At 47.3% G+C, this 7,488-nt stretch overlaps 1 pseudogene; it reads left to right on the top strand.

Annotated features, from left to right (window-relative positions):
• Window positions 1–2,001: 2,001 nt before the first annotated feature.
• LOC150018589 (protein SPATA31F1 pseudogene) lies at window positions 2,002–5,892 on the top strand (annotated as a pseudogene).
• The last annotated feature ends 1,596 nt before the right edge of the window (window positions 5,893–7,488 follow it).

Below are 7,488 nucleotides of genomic sequence, written 5' to 3'. Positions count from 1 at the left end.
CACATTCTTCATTATTTTCCTAATTATCTGGCAAGTGAAGAGGAGTTGCCATGGGTTAAGGTTGGAACCTAAAACAAGCTGCTGCCTGGTAAGGAAACATTAACACCACAATTGAACTAATTAAGTCTCAGATAGGAAGTTTTTTGATATCTCAGTCTCTTTTTACCTTCCTCGCTAACTTTTATACCATATATCCAGTTATTCTAATATCGTACTTTCCTCAGAGCCTACCTTTCTCAGGTCTCTACCTTCGGTAGAGAACTGGATGAAATGGAATCTACCTCACTGGATCTCAAAAGACATCCTAATATGCGGGCTTCTTCTGGTTGGTAGACTTAGTAAGCAAAAGTCCTAGGGCTGTAAGAACTAATTACCATCACCATTTAATCTATTCCACCATCCCTCCTGTGTCATGGTTAGCCCCCTTGAGAACTAGTCCTGGGAAAGGGGACAGGAAGTAAGGAATAAGGAGAGCCTTGAAGTAAATGAGAAATAACTAGAAAATGAAATGTTGGGGTGAAAAGCATGGAGTAGAGGAAAGAAATGTATGTAAGTGTATTAAACAGAGACATACACAGAAAGGAACTTGGAAATTTATATTAGTTTTGTCTTATTATGAACATGAAAAAGAACATGGTGTCCCAGCTTCACACTCTAACTTTTTTGTCTCTAAGCATCACCGAAAAATCCCGCGAAAGGCTAGAGATGCAGCATTAAGAGGTAAAGTCCCAGTGTCTTCTCTCACTCCCCTCCACTATGAGCAAGGTTCCATAGACTGGGTACCTCAAGTTGACAAATTCTCCCAGCAGAATTTCTTGGGTGGGAAGTCAGAGCCAGGGATTGTTCCAAAATTCAACACCTCTGCCCAGGGAGTGAAGAATAAGGAAGTAGGACAGATATCCTTAGCAATGCTAGTTAGGATTTAGATAACCCTGTGAAAGTCACTTCAGATCTCAGTCTTTTATCCATGAAATGGGCCTCTGAAGACCCTGCCTCACTCACAGCACAGCTGTGAAGACCTAATGAGGTTAGGTCCAGGACAGCACATCGTGACTGGTTAAGCTGTACTCAGACAGGCCTTAGAGCATGGACTGTTGGGGTTTTCAGTCTCTTCTCATTCAAAGGCCTTTCGCTGCCTATAGGATGTCCCTGAATGCCCTCTCATTTCATATAATGCGATCTCCTGGTTTCTCAGCTAGGAGACCTTCCTGGAAAGAAGCTGAGGAGCCATGGGAGCTGCTGTCTTTCATGAAAAGGTGATCACTCGCTCTTTGTAGTGTCCCGGATCCAGCCTGGACTGTGATGATTTCTCTGCTTGGCTTGGGACAGGAATGAGGAGAAGAGGGAGAATGGATGAAAAGTGGCTCACACACAGTGGAGGCTGCAGCACTGGTTGAGAGGGTTCCCAGGGCAAAGGGGGATCAGACGTCTCAGGAGGGAGGAGTCTCCAGTTCTGCTCTGGGCTAGGCTCACATTGGTCCTAGAACTCAGAATTTGACTAGTGCTTAATTCATAAAAGACCCTACATGGGTTTGTACTCAGCCACAAGACAAGTTAGCCGGCTAAGAGAATGGGTATATAAGTGCATAAATAAGTCATCATTGTCATATTCTCCTTACATCTCCACCCTTTCTAGGGGAGACCCCTAAAAACTGCTGACATTACTTCCCCTTCTGTCTTGAGGAAGCCCAGTTTCTTGTCATCTCATCTTTTTCTTAAAAACACTAGAGAATGAGATTGGCTCCCAAGAGATGTTGTATACACCTCACAGTCCCCAGGAAGCACAGTTCCAACAAGGACTTCATTCTACACAGCTTGGGAATACTAAATACCTCGCAGTGGCCTTCACCATCCCAAATGAGACGGAGTCCAAGTTCTACCTGGTCATGAACTTGGTGATTCCCTATCAGCTAACCATTGGCTCCCTCATCATTTGTTCCCATCTTTGGTTAAACTTCACAATGTAGGTCAGCAGACAACTCACCCACCTCCCAGTCACTCATGGCCCTGTACGCCTATGGGTTGCCTGAGACCATCAGTAACAGTAGCCATGTTTTCTCTTCTAGCCAGAGCTGGCTTCCTCAGGAGGGAAGTGCACGGCGACTACTGTGTGCAGATACCTCCTGCCAAATCTGCAATGCTATGGCGCTGGAGATTAAGCAGTTGCTGGTGGGTGAGAACACTCTGATCTCCCCCACTTCTCCAGCACCATCACAGGGCTCCTCTTCCCTAGAGATTTTGCCCAAGTCTAACCTGTCTTTTGAGAATAGTCTGGAGCATCCTGCCACATGCTCTCAAGAACTTTCACTTTCACCTGAAACACCTTCAGCATCACAATTAATGGATCAGGAATATTTAACCCATTCAGTCACTTGGTCAGCTGCCCAATCACCTGGTACAGCTAGTAAGCAACATTACTGGGCTGAAAATGACCAGCTAAGACAACAATTTCAAGTGCCAGGTATGCCCCAGCTCCAAGACACTATGTCTTCTTCATGCTTTGAGGGGCTTAGGATTCCAGTAAACCAACAGGAGATAATACAGGAAAACCTCACCCCTGTGTACGAGAACCAAGGTCAGCAGCCTTTGCATCCCCAGGTCTCTCTGCTGACCCCAAACCAAGATATTTCTACTATGACACATCCTATAGACTTGCCTATGGTCACTGTCCTGCCTGTCCACCTGCCATTCCCAAGTCCTGAAGTCCTGAGGCTCCTTGAGGCACATGTTAAAAAATGGGTGCATTTCCAGAGGTGGGGGCTGCCCAGACGTGTAGAGAAGTCCCTGAGACAACTTATGCCAAACCTGCCACTGTTTTACCAACCTGTGAATAACCGACCAGCTTCTTTCATCCAAAACGACACTTCCGAATTCTCTGCGGAGAAATTTGCCACCATTTCCTACCAGACGTGGGGTTCATGTATGGCTGGCCAGGCAACCCAGGCATTCTGGGTTTCGGAATGGTCCCTTATGGACCCAATACAAAGACACCACTACCACCAAAACCCAAACCACGTGGCTCTGGCCTTGCCCTCTCCAGCCCTTAAAGATGTAAGTGGCCTCTATCCACTTCCTGAGAAAAAGGCGAATGACTCAGTGCGCCATCTGCAGCAGAAATACAGCCAGCTATTCTGTGGCCTCCCTTCTCTGCACAGTGAGTCCCTGGATGACATATTCTTGGGCTCTCAAGGTCACTCCACAAGCGAGAGTCTGTCCAAGCTCCCCTTGAAGGATTCCCTTTTCCTCAAGGAACACTCCTTACATCTGTTGCCAAAGACTGCACCCAAGTCAGGCCCATCCTGTCCCACATCGTCACCAAATTCTGTCATGCCATGTGACCATCCACCAGTTCAGGTCCATGTCCCATTTCTGACTCTGGCCCAGTGTGAAGCCTTAGAGGGGCACATGCTGCAGAGGAAGCTCCAGCACCAGTGCAGTTTGCCAGCTGTTTTCCAGAGAGCTCAGCACACCCAGACCCCTGTGCCATATAAGTCTTGTGACACAGCCCAATCTCCTGAAACTCCAGGAAAGCCCAACTCCCTCTGCACAACTGTGGACTCCCGAGAGCTGCTAAAATTTCACCTCCAGAGGCAGCTGAGTCACCACCGCTGGGGCTTGCCCCCAAGGGTCCAGCAGTCCTACCAGTTGCTCCTGTCCCCCACTCACCAGCAGACTCCATCTCAGAGCTGCACAGCCCTAGCCAGTGTGAGTGTTCCCCAACCCTTGGCCCTGAAAGCCATTGATGCTGGTGACCCTTGCTCACCGTTTGAGGACCCAGTCCGCATACCACACTTATTTGACCGAGTCAAGGCAATAATGCAGAGCCACATTGACTCCAAATGTGGGCAGATTCACGAGGGCAAGATCCCTGCCCAAATCTATAGGTCTTATGAGTGCACTACTCCTGGAGGCCTTGAAGTGGCTAACTTCACCTGCATCCCAGAAAGCAAACCACTGGAGCTACAGGCAGCAATCGACCCTGACCTACAGCAGAAGGCTATACCTCGGATGCCAGCGTCCCTTGATCAGCAGCAACAGACCTTCCCAGAAGATGTCATTGAACATCCTAAGCCAGCCCAAGCCCTGTCCAAGGAAGCCATTGAGAAACTGGAGACAATTTTATGCCACAAGTATGCGGCCTTCTTGTCAGGGCTGCCTTCTCTTTATTCTGTGGGTCCCTCCAAGGCCATGACCTCAGAAATACCTCCTCAAGCTATAATCACAGAGGTGGTACCTGAACCTGTCAAAACCTTAACAGAACCTCCGACTCGGGTGATCTTACCTGAAGAGCAGTGCATAAGGCCTGGACCATGCTTTCAAGGTGCCAATGAGACCTGTGCAGACACTGCAGATGATTTTCACCCTAAAGTGCCAGTGGAAGGAATGATTGAGATGGAGCCTCGAGAAAGACAGACAGAGTCTGCTAGGCCCTATCTACTCAAGGAATCCCTCTTGGCCAAACCAAATTTCCATCTGAGAAAGAAAACCCTAGAGATACAATGGGGAATTCACACAAAGGCAAGGGAGTCCAGGGAACAAACTGGATGCTCAGCAACCACACCCCCACAGGCGTCTCTTGGGAGTTTAAACAACAAAGTAAAAACATTGCTCCAGAAACTGTCCATCCCACCAAACACTCCCCATGCCCCAGATCCAAAATGGCTCTACCTTAAAGAACCGCTGGCCCTTGAGTTAAAGGCAGTGCGGCAGAACCAGAAGCAACCTAGTCGCCAAGCAACACCCCATGGCTCTGTTCATGAGTCCTCCAAGATGTCACAACCCTCTGAGGCAATGACAGAGGGCCAGGTGCTTTGTGCTCAGTTGGAGGCCAGTGTGAACAAGCCCAGCCTGGAGGAGCCTTGGAGCCCTGAGTCCCAAAGCCCTGGCAAAAGCAAATATTCAGCTCTAGTTCACATACTGGCTAAAAAGGAAAAGCATTCAGGGAAACCACAATTGGCAGGAGACCAAGGAGAAGAAGATGCAGGATTTGTGACCACCTCAGCAAGAGAAAAAAGCCACCCTGCTCAAGCCCAGAGGCCAGAAGGGATGCTTCTGAACAGGACTCCCCAAAGCCTCTGGCCACAGAAACTTGGCTTTCACCTTGATGCTCCCTGTCCACACAGGTCCCAGCATCATGCTCAGCTTGAACCCCCAGAGCCTCCTCCAGGAGTCCCTATGGGGGGGAAATCTAAGAAGAATGACCTGCAAGACAGTCCCACCAGGCTCAATGTCAGCCTCAAACCAGCAAGGATTCCTGAGAGCGTCCAGCGTGTGGGGTTCCAGGTGTCTCCTTTCCTGGGCCATCTCATTCAGCATAAGCCATTGCAGCACCAAACTTTGCAAGGCTGGGTTTCACAGAGGCAGGTGATGCCAGCCCATTGTCACAACAGGCCCCACCTTCCAGAATCGGGCTGGACAAATAAGATGCAATCCTTTCTGCAGCATATAAACCTCAAGGCAAAAGGCAATGGGCAGAGGGAACCCATGTTTTTGAGAGCTGTGAAAATGGCCAATACCAAAAAAGAAAATGTAGGAAAGGGGCTGGCTCCAGCCAAAAGTCCCATGGAGAGAACTAAGACAGAGAAGGAGACAAGAGGGGACCCCATGGCCCAACCTCCCCCTACTGAGAAGCAGGTGGGCCCGTTCCTGGATGTCTCCCATTCCCCAGACAGTAAGCTCCAGCACCTCTCCTGCTCCAATCACCTCCACTCTGCTTCAGGCTTGGGCCACCCTTGCCACCGCCCTCAGCACTGTTCTCGAGTGGCTTGTGCCATCCAATCAGGGAACCCATCCAACTCTCAGTTCTGCCCTCAGAGGGAAATGCTGCCCTGCTCAAGAACACCCAGCACAATTGAAAGATGTTGTCGGCTCTCCAGAGTCTGCATCCCTTGAAGAGGACTGCTACTGTCACTTTAATTATGTGCAAGTGGGGTAGGGTGTCACCCAAAATACAGTCTATATCTCTAATCAAAGACTTGTCTGTCTGCTCCTTCTCTCCTCTGTGGTGTGTTAAGGGAAGGCATCAGGGAGGCTGAAATGTCCTTCCTGTCTAGTCAGCATTCCACACCAACTCCTCCCAGCCCAACCTTTTCCTCTATTTTTACTACCTCTCCTTGTGTTCAGTTTCTCCTTCGTTCTTGCCTGAATAAATAGCATAGAGTCTCACATACCCAGGGCTTAGGATAATGGCTAGCATATAGTAAGGCCTTAATAGTATTTGAATCCAAAGTCTGGACTGGGGAAGCAAGAATCACTATGTTAATACAATAAGCACTATGAAATGGGGCATCCTCTGCCGATAAGGACTCCAGAAGGATCAAAATAAAAATGACCTTGATAAGCATCTTATGTTCAACAATTTAAATATTTGAGTATTTACTCTGTGCAAAGTACTCTAGCAAACACAACAATGAACATGACACAGGACTTGCACAACATAGCTCTTGAACTCATGGGACAGCCAGTGTCTCACGCCCAAATTGTCTAATCAGCATAGATACTTGGATGTCCAATATTCATCTCAAAATAATAAACTGAACTCCTGATTCTCCACCCACCACCATCACCCAATCACACATACGAAACATGTTCCAATCATAGTATCCACCATTTCAATTAAAGGCAACTGTGAATTTTGCCTGTTGATTCCCGGCCACTCCTTCTTGTCAGTACTATCCTCAGGCCCACATTGCGCCTCAGGGCCCGATGATATCACGGGAAGCCAAGATAGAATTCAGTCTGACCTCTGTCATCTTTCCATGTCTTTAGGAAAATATTGGTGTCATCCCTGATGTTTTTTCATAACAATCCACATTCAATCCATCAGTAAATCCTGAGATTCCTCTAACCTGAGATATCCCTCCTGAATTTTTATCACCACACATAGATGTGGGACTAGCCCATTCTGCACCTCTTTCCCTCCTACCAGTCTCAATGTCTGTGGTTTCTGTAATTCTGTAGTTGTCAGACTTCTAATCAGCTCGATTTCTGCTGGTTCTGGATGATGGTTGTTTTATAATTTAGTTGTAATTTTGATGTGACTGTACGAGGAGGCAAGCTGTGTTTATCTATCTAACCCCCACATAAAACAAATCATCTATTAACTACAATAATTTGTAAGCATAACAGAATGATTCAGGTGATCTGACAAGCCAGTATTCTACAAGTATTCTAGATATAGCAATTGATGCTGAATTTTATGACAGTATGTATAGAACATTTCATGATTAATAGGCCCCTTGATGGATAGAAATTAGAGACCATCATTTAGAGGGAAAAACAAAACAAAACAAAACACTACAGGGATATAGGAAAACCAAGCCACATTCCCACCTCTACTATATTGAACTTACTATCTTGTGGGCCATGTTAACACTTCCCTGGCCTTTATTGTCACCAGTAATTACAGAGTGGGGCTGGATCATCCTAATAACAGACAATAATGTGGCATTCTACAATGTATTCTCAATCTACTGATTTCTACAATAA

The sequence above is a fragment of the Furipterus horrens genome, unplaced genomic scaffold, assembly GCF_987537825.1.
Source record: "Furipterus horrens unplaced genomic scaffold, mFurHor1.1.pri manual_scaffold_2, whole genome shotgun sequence".
NCBI lineage: Eukaryota > Metazoa > Chordata > Mammalia > Chiroptera > Furipteridae > Furipterus > Furipterus horrens.
This window is presented reverse-complemented; position numbering and strand designations above follow the sequence as displayed.